Below are 12,709 nucleotides of genomic sequence, written 5' to 3'. Positions count from 1 at the left end.
TGCAGGGGGTGCAGTGAAGCTGCGATGGGGCCCAGAGCTTAGAGGGGCCACCTTCCCTGTCACAGTTACATGTGTATATACAGGGGTGTAACTACCATAGGTGCAGGGGGTGCAGCTGCTATGGGGCCCAGAGCTGAGAGGGGCCACCTTCCCTGTCACAGTTACATGTGTTATATACAGGGGTGTAGCTACCATAGGTGCAGGGGGTGCAGCTGCTATGGGGCCCAGAGCTGAGAGGGGCCACCTTCCCTGTCACAGTTACATGTGTTATATACAGGGGTGTAGCTACCATAGGTGCAGGGGGTGCAGCTGCTATGGGGCCCAGAGCTGAGAGGGGCCACCTTCCCTGTCACAGTTACATGTGTTATATACAGGGTGTAGCTACCATAGGTGCAGGGAGTGCAGCTGCTATGGGCCCAGAGCTGAGAGGGGCCACCTTCCCTGTCACAGTTACATGTGTTATATACAGGGTGTAGCTACCATAGGTGCAGGGAGTGCAGCTGCTATGGGCCCAGAGCTGAGAGGGGCCACCTTCCCTGTCACAGTTACATGTGTATATACAGGGGTGTAACTACCATAGGTGCAGGGAGTGCAGCTGCTATGGGGCCAGAGCTGAGAGGGGCCACCTTCCCTGTCACAGTTACATGTGTTATATACAGGGTGTAGCTATTAGAGGTGCAGGGAGTGCAGCTGCTATGGGGCCCAGAGCTGAGAGGGGCCACCTTCCCTGTCAGTTACATGTGTTATATACAGGGTGTAACTGCCATAGGTGCAGGGAGTGCACCTGCTATGGGCCCAGAGCTGAGAGGGGCCACCTTCCCTGTCACAGTTACATGTGTATATACAAGGGTGTAACTACCATAGGTGCAGGGAGTGCAGCTGCTATGGGGCCCAGAGCTGAGAGGGGCCACCTTCCCTGTCACAGTTACATGTGTATATACAAGGGTGTAACTACCATAGGTGCAGGGAGTGCAGCTGCTATGGGGCCCAGAGCTGAGAGGGGCCACCTTCCATGTCACAGTTACATGTGTTATATACAGGGTGTAACTACCATAGGTGCAGGGGGTACAGCTGCTATGGGGCCAGAGCTGAGAGGGGCCACCTTCCCTGTCACAGTTACATGTGTTATATACAGGGGTGTAGCTACCATAGGTACAAGGAGTGCAGCTGCTATGGGGCCCAGAGCTGAGAGGGAATTCTCCCATTTATTAAAACTTGCAACAAATTTTACAATATATCACAATAAATAAATAAATAGTATTTTACAAATGAAATCTTAATACATAACATAAATGAATGCAAACCGCAATATCAAAGGATACATCTGCCTAATAAGCAAAATATCAATAGAGAAATATATACACATGAATATTAGCTTTATAACTACTTCATCCCAATATTGCAAAGGAAAACTGAGCAAGGCTTTTTAGATCTATGCAAAACCTGTTCCATTAAAAAACCCTTATTACCAAAATCTAAAGGATGTGAAAAGATAGAAAGTTCCAGCTAAACCTGGAAAAGGATATCTGCCACCCACTCAAGGGGGTTTCAGGCGGCCCCACCAATTGGACCACCTAACAGCATCTACCCTTTTCCGGTCTAGATCCATCATCCTCTCCACCTCGTGCAGAATCAAATCCACCACCACTTCACAAGGAAGGATTTTATCCTTTAGGGAGACCTGACACCGTGCCATCCATGTGTGGTATCTAACTACTAAACTGACTAAATAAATTGTGGTCAAATTAAATACACCATATCTTCTGAATGCTCCATAAGCCCACTCTGGGTAACTAAGCCCCGAAAGGCACGGGATACCCAAAGCTCCTGAAACTCTCTTGTAAACATTTACATTAAAGGGGCACTTGATCAAGAAATGGTCCATCGTCTCCACCTCCCCTAGACACTCCTCCCGTGGACAACCACGATCATTGGCATTTCTCCACATCATGTTCCCCTTCACGTAAAGCTTCCCATGGAAAGAAAGCCAAGCAATGTCTCTAAACTTCGGCTGTATTCTCTCTGAATTTATGAGAACCAATCCAGCCGAAGCGACATCACTCGGGCAATCCCTTAGTGACAACGGAACATGAAAGTGGGTTCGCAAAATCCTGTCCCCCAACTCCTTCCTGGAAAGGTTTTGTACTTCCCCCACTTCCAGACCCCAACGCTTTGTCACCTTCAAGCTCTGGATAACGTAGATCGGAAGATACCCTTTCCGAATTTGAAGATTCTTCACTTGGCCACCACCTAACCAAAGTTTGAGGAAGGGGGACACCCAGACTTCAAATCCACTTACCCATCGAGGAGGAGTTTCTAACAATAAACTCCCAAGATTAAGTTTTAAAAAGGTTGTAACAAAAAAGACGACAGGGTTGATCATGCCAGCCCCTCCGTCTTTCCTCGACTTGTAAGTAATACCTCTCTTGATTAGGTTCATCCTGTTTCCCCAAAATAAAAGGAAAAACAAGGAGTTCAACCTGGCCCATAAAGATTGAGGCAAAAAACACACATAGCTGACATATAGAAATAACGGGATCAGGTAAGTTTTGCACAAGTCCACCCTTTCCCTGAAAGAGAATTTACACCTCTTCCAGCACTCCACTTTCTTGGCAGCATTCTCCAGACACTTCACCCAATTTAGAGTGGCATAATCACCATGGTCAAAACAAATACCTAGAATTTTTATCTGAGGACTGGGCCGGGGGAGGCTGTCCGGAAGGGAAAATTCTTCTCCTTCCTCCCCCATCCAGAAAGCTTCACACTTCTCTTGGTTTACCCTAGAGCACGAGGCTATAGAGTATTCATAGATGAGCTCTTCCATATCACGTGCCTCTGCCACTGATGACAGAACCACTGTGACATCATCTGCATAAGCCACCACTTTAAAAGGGAACTCTGGGCCCAGCTGCACCCCTCCCACCGTACCGTTTTCTACCCTTCGTATGAAGGGGTCAATCGCGAATACATACAGGAGAGGGCTCAGGGGACATCCCTGACGAACTCCAGAGCTCACCTCAAAAGCAGGGCCCACCCAACCGTTTACAAGTGGGAAGCTCTCGGCCTGACTGTATAATGTTCTGAGCCAATAGACCACCCTGACTGGAAAACCATACCTTTCAAGTAGGGCCCATAGGTACTCATGATTTACTCGGTCAAAAGCCTTAGACTGATCCAACGCCAGCAAGTATTTTCCCCATTTCTCAGCACGGCACCGTTCTATGGCCTCCCGGACACCAAGGACAGCACTAAATGTGCTTCGACCCTTCACAGTACAGTGCTGGGATGGGGAAAGCAGGTGTTCTGAAAATTCTGACAACCTGTTGAAAAGTACTTTTGCCAAAATCTTTCTATCTGTATTGAGAAGTGCGATGGGGCGCCAGTTCTCAATACGAGATGGGTCCTTCCCCTTGGACAGTAATATGAGGGCAGATATCCTCATAGAAGGAGGGAGGATTCCCCCACCCAGGCACTCATTATATACTTCTACAAGGCGAGGAATCAAGAGGTCAGCAAATACTTTATAAAACTCAGATGTTAAACCATCTGGGCCTGGGGATTTCTTACAACTCAACTTATCAATCGCCATCTTAACTTCCTCTGCTGTCACACTCCTACCCAAGGTTTCAATCGAGGCATCTTGATTACAAAGTCCAGGTGTCTCCCTCAGAAATGTTTCCATCCTCTCTCTGATAAGTGGCTGCTCAGACAAAAGATCGGAGTAATAAGATCTAATGACTCCCAAGATGCCTTCCTTATCCTCACGAAGAACACCCTGTTTGTCAAAAAGACCCCTCACCTCCTTCATCTCGACTGATCTTCCGCAATTTTGGTAAGGATCAGGCGAGTGGTATTTGCCAAAATCCCTTTCCAAAATCAAAGAATCCAGACGGTTATACTGATATTCCCTCATCTGAGCCTTCACTCGGGAGATTTCCCCACTATCTCCACCCTCAGAAATCAAGAAATCTAATTTCCTTCTCAAACTCTGGTAGATATTTCTCTTTATCAAGTTCTTTTTAGCTACCAACCTCTTGAAGAATCTCCGAATTCTCTTTTTAATCTCTTCCCACCACTCAGATCTACTCCATCCAGCCTCCAAAAGTGTTTCCTGAGATTGAAAGAAGTCTCTAAGGGATTGTCTAACCTTTTCCTCTTTTAGGAGCTCAGAATTCAATCGCCATAGGCCCCGCCGCTTCTGAAGCATTCAAAATGACAGAGAGAAAAACGTGATCAGAGAACTCTACTGGCTTTACCTCTGGAGGCAAAGTTTTCGAAGTCTCCTTAACAAAAAACCTATCTATTCTAGACCTACGACTACCACTAAAGAAAGTGTAACCCGTGAGGTCTGGAGAATGGCGAACGTGCACATCTACCAGACCTGCCTGTCTAACCATGCTAACTAAAAAATTAGAATCATAGCCCAGGGCTGTCTTTGAACCTCCCCTGTCTTTTGGCCTAATAACAGTGTTGAAATCACCACCAAAGACAATCTGCTGAGCCGTAAAAAGGAACGGTTTTATCTCACTGAAGAGACATTTCCTGTCCCATTTTGACTGTGGTCCATAGATATTAATGAGCCTCAGGTCATGTCCCCTCAGATTGACATCTAAAATCATACACCTACCTGCCTGTAATTCTATAACCCTGTGCACGGTTACCATACCAGTAAAAAGCACTGCCACCCCACTGTACGGCTCGGCCGCAAGAGACCAGTAAGAAGGCCCACGCTTCCACTCCCTCTTTGACTTGTGGAGGATGTTCAACTTACTAATTCTGGTCTCTTGCAAAAACAAAAAATCAATCTCAACCGTATTGAAAAAATCAAAGGCCATAAAACGAGCACGTTCATAGACTACGGAAGCCACATTAATGGTGGCACATCGTATGGGTTGGGGATCCATGTTTCATTGGGTTATAAAAGCAGGACCTTGCTCACTTTTCATTTACATTCTTCCCAGACACCCTATTTGAAGACCTAGATCTTCTAGAACCTTTCCCTTTGAGAGAGGTTTCCCCCTCCCCAATGGCACCCAGCATGCCATCACTGCCTGACTTCTGGGTCAGACCACCCTTACTTTGTGAGGGTCCAGGATCTGGTGGTTTACTCTCTGACCTAGGAGGTAAACCTGGAACTCTCAATAGGTCTTTTGCAGCTACCCCACTCGGTGCAATTACTGAATTTGACGAATCCATTTCAATTTTTTCCTCATCTTCCTCTACCTGTTGTGTCTCCTCTATTACCATCTCTTGAGTAGGGCAGCCTGTACCATCTATCTCAGAATCTTCAGCTACCTCCTCAGCCCCTAATTCTGTGCCTACCGGATCCCACTCTAATCCCTCTTCTCCACTACTCTCCTCATTCTCCACTTGTTTCCTTCTCTTACCCTGCTTTGCTTTCTTCTTACTAACCTTGGGGACAAAAAATAACTCTTTACCTTTTTTTAGAACCTCCCCCTCCTGTTCTTCATCAGTAGAAAAGACATCAAATCTATTAGAGAGGACTCATTTTTCACTGTCATCCTTTTTCCTCTTCCCTTTATTTTCTTTTTGAAATTTATCTTTCTTTTCCCCAACATTAGCCGCCCTGGTTTTCACACCTACAAAGACAATTTCTTTGACTGGACCCTCCTTCTCTTTCCTGACAGCTTCCTCCCTCTGTTCTCGCTCACTCTCCATATTATGGCTTGCCCATGGACATCGACTGTAAGGGTGGCCGTCCTCCCCACAAAGGTTACATTTAACATCATTACAGTCTCTTGAGATGTGCCCAATTTTCCCACAGAGTGTGCATTTGGTGACATTACAATCACTTCTCAAGTGGCGGAAGTCTCCACATCTAAAGCAGGTGCGTGGCTGCCCAGCGTAAAAGCACTGGACGCGGTCTCTGCCAATATAGGCCGCAGATGGTATATGCAAGAAACCTTTATCCGTACTTTTTAACTGAACCATAGCCGACCACGCACCTCCCCAGACTCCCATTGTGAAACCAACCTTTATTAAATTAGATTGCACTGTGCAGAATCTGGACAACCAAAACAAAATATCCTGGGCAGGAATGGACTCATTTCTGACTAATATTGTTATTTTAACCTTATCCTGCTTTGTAACCAAATTAGTTCTATAGTTACTATATGGTGCCTGGGATCTGCATGCCTGCCACTTTGTCCAAAAAGCCTGTAAGCCCTGATAGGAAAGGAAACTTACATCAAAGTCAGGTGTTTTGACTGGATGGATACAGGCATACAGATCTGAAGCATGGAAGCCCAGGCTGAAAATCATCTCTAAAAAGACTTCTTTAGTTCGGACTTCACCTGTCCCTGCCCATTTAAATTGAAAAAGATTTCTCCTCTTAGTCATTTGGCCAGAAGTAACTGCTGTTGGGGGTACATTCATATTTACCAAACTAGCATAAGACCTTGTGCCTGGGACAATTTTCTTATTTACTTCATCAGTCTTATTATTTGCAGCATTAGACACATTTACTACATTTCTGGCTTCAAGTCTCTTTTTCTCACTGCTGATTAATTCAGCTGCAGCTTTTAACCTGGCTGGAGCATCCAACTTTCCATACACAGCCTGAATCACTTCCCTACCCCCCTCAGATAAAATGTTTCTGTCCAAGATAGGCATCCCTTGTGCCGTGTTACAAGGCTGCACTAAGTCACTGTGAGAAGCAGAAGTCTGTACAATGTTAGAAACAGTCTTCACAGCCTTGTCTGTTAACCCATCCCATACAGATAATGTACAAAAGTCACTACCATGCTGAGCTGCTGCAGAGCCCACATTACCAGCTGCTGTAGGAATATCATTATTAGCAGAGACACCCTGATCCATACTAGACAATGTTACCTTTCTGGCATCCTCTTCTGCTGCCAGGACTGACACACTCTCAGTTGATGCTTTTCTTTCGAGTTCAGCAGAAAGGGACATTAAGCTGGAGTCCTGCACAGGTGTGCTACCTGCAGCTTCTGCCATTTCCACAGGCCTCGTTAACAGCTGAGCTCCATCACAATCAGGTAACCCCTTCACTGCTGCCTGCTTTTCCAGTCGCTTCTCCTGTAATTTGGCATTAACCCTTTCCAGGTTGGTAGAAAGGGATTCAATTGACTCTTTCAGTACAGACCTTTCCCACTTGCGGCAGGTATTTCTTTTTTTCTTTTTATCTGCAATTCTGGACTGTATGCGCTTGGCTTCTTTTTGCAGGTCCTCTATAGAGAAATTGTTAAAGGACTCTTCCTCCTCCTCACCACACTCTTCTTCATCCTCTGTATTACCTGGGGATGTAGGTACATTTTCCAATGCATCTAGAGGCTTCACCTCCCCCCCCGCTTCACTCCCCCCTGGACAAGCAATGGCTGCTGCTACTCGACCCTGCATTACTTCATGCAGGGGAGCATCCAGGGAGAGTTTGGGGTTATCCGACTGAGGCTCCAGTTGACCCACTGGAGCCTTGCCAACAGAGCAGGTCACTTCCATTTCTGCTCCATCCTGTGTTCCATCACACAGGAGAGCACCCTGTGGCATAGGGAGGGCTTGCTGCGGCTCTACCTGTACCGAAGCCATGCTGAGGGAACTGCCGTCATTGCCTCTCGAGCTGCTCATGTTGCTACCTGATGCACCAGACTGGCCAACCGCACTAGTTGTCTGGGCACCAGGAATTTTCACTTTGGATTCTGTAGTACCACAACCACGTGAGGACTTCCGGGAGACATGTCCCCCAGGAGGATCCATCCCCCTGGGGGAAAATCGCAGGGAATCCCCCTGCAAACACTGGAAGCAGCTGCTGGAGCTCACCAAACACCTTACTCACAGCTGACTCAGCACAGACTGCTGAGACTCCACCCACAAGCCTGTCTGGATTACAGGTGTGCAGAGCCCAGAGCTGAGAGGGGCCACCTTCCCTGTCACAGTTACATGTGTTATATACAGGGGTGTAGCTACCATAGGTGCAGGGAGTGCAGCTGCTATGGGGCCCAGAGCTGAGAGGGGCCACCTTCCCTGTCACAGTTACATGTGTATATACAAGGGTGTAACTACCATAGGTGCAGGGAGTGCAGCTGCTATGGGGCCCAGAGCTGAGAGGGGCCACCTTCCCTGTCACAGTTACATGTGTTATATACAGGGTGTAGCTACCATAGGTGCAGGGAGTGCAGCTGCTATGGGGACCAGAGCTGAGAGGGGCCACCTTCCCTGTCACAGTTACATGTGTTATATACAGGGGTGTAGCTACCATAGGTACAAGGAGTGCAGCTGCTATGGGGCCAGAGCTGAGAGGGACCACCTTCCCTGTCACTGTTACATGTGTTATATACAGGAGTGTAGCTACCATAGGTGCAGGGGATGCAGCTGCTATGGGGCCCAGAGCTGAGAGAGGCCACCTTCCCAGTCACAGTTACATGTGTCATATACAGGGGTGTAGCTACCATAGGTGCAGGGAGTGCAGCTGCTATGGGGCCAGAGCTGAGAGGGGCCACCTTCCCTGTCACAGTTACATGTGTTATATACAGGGGTGTAACTACCATAGGTGCAGGGAGTGCAGCTGCTATGGGGCCAGAGCTGAGAGGGGCCACCTTCCCTGTCACAGTTACATGTGTTGTATACAGGGGTGTAGCTACCATAGGTGCAGGGAGTGCAGCTGCTATGGGCCCAGAGCTGAGAGGGGCCACCTTCCCTGTCACAGTTACATGTGTATATACAGGGGTGTAACTACCATAGGTGCATGGAGTGCAGCTGCTATGGGGCCAGAGCTGAGAGGGGCCACCTTCCCTGTCACAGTTACATGTGTTATATACAGGGGTGTAGCTACCATAGGTGCAGGGAGTGCAGCTGCTATGGGGCCCAGAGCTGAGAGGGGCCACCTTCCCTGTCACAGTTACATGTGTTATATACAGGGTGTAGCTATCAGAGGTGCAGGGAGTGCAGCTGCTATGGGGCCCAGAGCTGAGAGGGGCCACCTTCCCTGTCAGTTACATGTGTTATATACAGGGTGTAACTGCCATAGGTGCAGGGAGTGCAGCTGCTATGGGGCCCAGAGCTGAGAGTGGCCACCTTCCCTGTCACAGTTACATGTGTTATATACGGGGTGTAACTACCATAGGTGCAGGGAGTGCAGCTGCTATGGGCCCAGAGCTGAGAGGGGCCACCTTCCCTGTCACAGTTACATGTGTATATACAAGGGTGTACCTACCATAGGTGCAGGGAGTGCAGCTGCTATGGGGCCAAGAGCTGAGAGGGGCCACCTTCCCTGTCACAGTTACATGCGTATATACAAGGGTGTAACTACCATAGGTGCAGGCAGAGCCAGATTAAGGTCTAAATGGGCCTGGAGCTGAAAATTATCAAGGGCCTATTATGCGCAATAATGCAAACAACAAAGGGTTTGTGGCCAGCACCTAATAATGTGGGGGGCGTGACCAGTGTTCTGGTTGGGTGGTCTGCTCATGGGTGTGTCTCTATTTGTGTAAATACTTTCAACTAATTATATATGCCTGGAAAAGGAAGGGGGCTGGCATAGGAAAAATGCAGGGAGATATTTTGGTGCATGCCCTCCAAAGCTGCAGGATGCTGATATCCAGAGCCGGCCCTAGCCTAAATGATGCCCTAGGCAAGATTTTGGTTGGTGCCCCCTACCACCGCCACTAGTTCCGCCTCTGACCCTGCTTCCCTTTCCCAGTACCATCAACAGTCATCATAGCAGTCATCATTTTGGTGCTCCTACCCGCAATATTTTAAATAGAAACAGTGCACACATTTGGTGCGCAGCCCAAACAGGGGTGTGTTTTTGCTGGGAAGGGGCATCGCCACACAATAGTACCCCCAATTCACATTATGTCACATAGTAGTGCAACTTTATTCACATTATATCATGCGATGGTGTCCCTTATTCACGTTACATCACACAGTAGTACCACTTTACCTTATATATATTTTTCCTCACATTATTCACATTATACCCTTAGAAAAAAATCCTGAGAAAATATTGTATTTTAAGCACCTCCATGGCCACACTGCAACCCAGCACAAAGCAGTGTGTGCTGGGCAGAGGAGAAGAGCTTCAGCTGCTGCTGACTTAAGGGGAGGGGGCCCGGGGCCCCCACTGGGCCCTTCCACCAGACGTTGGCCTGGGTAATTTGTACCCCCTACCCCTTTCTCTCAGCATCCCTGATAATACCACACAGTAATGCCCCTTACACATGACACACATTATTAATGTCCTTATAACCATAATGCCCCTTACACATGATGCCAACCTTTATTAATGCCCTTCATACACATAATGACACACATAATGCCCCTTACACATATGTTGCACATTATTAATGCCCTTATACACATGACACACATAATGCCTGTTACACATATATCGCACATTAATAATGCGTTTATACATGACACAAATAATGCCCCTTACACATATGCCGAACACTATTGCACAGCCAACCCATCCGCAGATAGCACTCACACAGCCGCTAACACTGTGACCTCTGCCTCTGCTTGTATACAGATGTTTCCTCATACATCTTGACTCAATAGGCCATGCAGCTCCTGGCCAGTTCTGCTAACGTTGGGTGTCTTTTTTGCTGAAAATTCGTCTTATTTGCATTGTTATGACTACCACACACAAGGAGTTTCCAATGATTAAAATTATATGCGGCATGCCTATATTCTGTGAGCGACTGTGGCTGTACCTGCATACGGAATGCTATGTTACAGTGATTTCCATGAATACACTATTTCATATGCAGATACAGCCTCACTCACACACAGAATATAGGCATGCTGCATATCATTTTAATCAGCAGAAGCTGCTGATGCCCCTAGGCATTCCAAATGCCCTAGGCAATTGCCTAGTTGGCCTATGCCTAAGGCCGGCTCTGCTGATATCCTAAGATACTTGTGGGGTCATCCATAAAAAAATACTGAAAGCCGAAACTTGGACAACATTTCAGCACCCTTATACAAATCATGCAACACAATAGTAACCCCTTATACTGTACTTGTCTCTTACACATAGGGGGAAATTTACTAAAGGACAATTGTAAAAAAATAGGTGTATTTGTATCCAGAAATACACTTATTTTTTACATTTACTATCCCGAAAATACGGCAATTCGTATTCGTATTGATAGCACATCAATACGACTACGAATTGCCATATTTTCAGGATAGTAAATGTTAAAAATAAGTGTATTTCTGGATACAAATACACCTATTTTTTTTACAAATTTCCTTTAGTAAATTTCCCCCATAATGCCATATGGAATGAGCCAAAATTCACACCGACTGAGAAAAAATTCACACAATGGCACACAGATTGAGTAAAAATTCAGGGATTTACCTGGGAATATGGTCCCAGGGTCATGCAGGGACATTCCCGGGCTGGCCCATTTTACACCAGCCTAGTCCCTGCATTTTCTGGTGTGATGGGGAGAGAACCCCCCTCCTAAAACAACCATCTATATCCTCAGAACCAACTGAGCCTTTTACATGTGGGCTTCGAATGATTTTGGTCCCGTGAAACTGTGCCATTTGGTTCCAAAAAATCTGTCCTCAAACAACATGAACAGCCATGAAATGACATTTCAGAAATTAAAAAATGAAATGAAATCAGTTTACCCGCAATATCTCTAGAACCAATGAACCAATGAACCCATATGGACCAGCCTGGTATCAGATTGAAGACCCAGCGATTTGGGATTGAGATCAACCTCGAGCTTCTGTGATGCCAGAGGGGGAACTGGCAGCCGTTGGAACCGGGTGGGGGTCAGAATTAGCGGGTCCCATGTTATCCTAAGAGGGGAAAACGTTCCAGGTTTGCCTAGCAGTATCTCCGGTTCCTGGAGGGCTAGCAATGCGGGGCCAGGCTCATTGGAAAGCTCTGGCCCTCAGCTACAAAATGGGCCTATTTAGAGAGTGGGCCTGGAGCTGTAGCTCCATCAGCGCCATTGTTAATCCGGCCCTGGGTGCAGGGAGTGCAGCTGCAATGGGCCCAGAGCTGAGATGGGCCACCTTCCCTGTCACAGTTACATGTGTTATATACAGGGTGTAGCTACCATAGGTGCAGGGAGTGCAGCTGCTATGGGCCCAGAGCTGGGAGGGGCCACCTTCCCTGTCACAGTTACATGTGTATATACAAGGGTGTAACTACCATAGGTGCAGGGAGTGCAGCTGCTAAGGGGCCCGAGCTGAGAGGGGCCACCTTCCCTGTCACAGTTACATGTGTTATATACAGGGTGTAGCTACCATAGGTGCAGGGAGTGCAGCTGCTATGGGGACCAGAGCTGAGAGGGGCCACCTTCCCTGTCACAGTTACATGTGTTATATACAGGAGTGTAGCTACCATAGGTGCAGGGGATGCAGCTGCTATGGGGCCCAGAGCTGAGAGAGGCCACCTTCCCAGTCACAGTTACATGTGTCATATACAGGGTGTAGCTACCATAGGTGCAGGGAGTGCAGCTGCTATGGGGCCCAGAGCTGAGAGGGGCCACCTTCCCTGTCATAGTTACATGTGTTATATACAGGGGTGTAACTACCATAGGTGCAGGGAGTGCAGCTGCTATGGGGCCAGAGCTGAGAGGGGCCACCTTCCCTGTCACAGTTACATGTGTTGTATACAGGGGTGTAGCTACCATAGGTGCAGCTGCTATGGGACCCAGAGCTGAGAGGGGCCACCTTCCCTGTCACAGTTACATGTGTTATATACAGT

This window comes from Crinia signifera, chromosome 2 (genome assembly GCF_055691185.1).
Source record: "Crinia signifera chromosome 2, ASM5569118v1, whole genome shotgun sequence".
Taxonomy (NCBI): Eukaryota; Metazoa; Chordata; class Amphibia; order Anura; family Myobatrachidae; genus Crinia; species Crinia signifera.
This window is presented reverse-complemented; position numbering follows the sequence as displayed.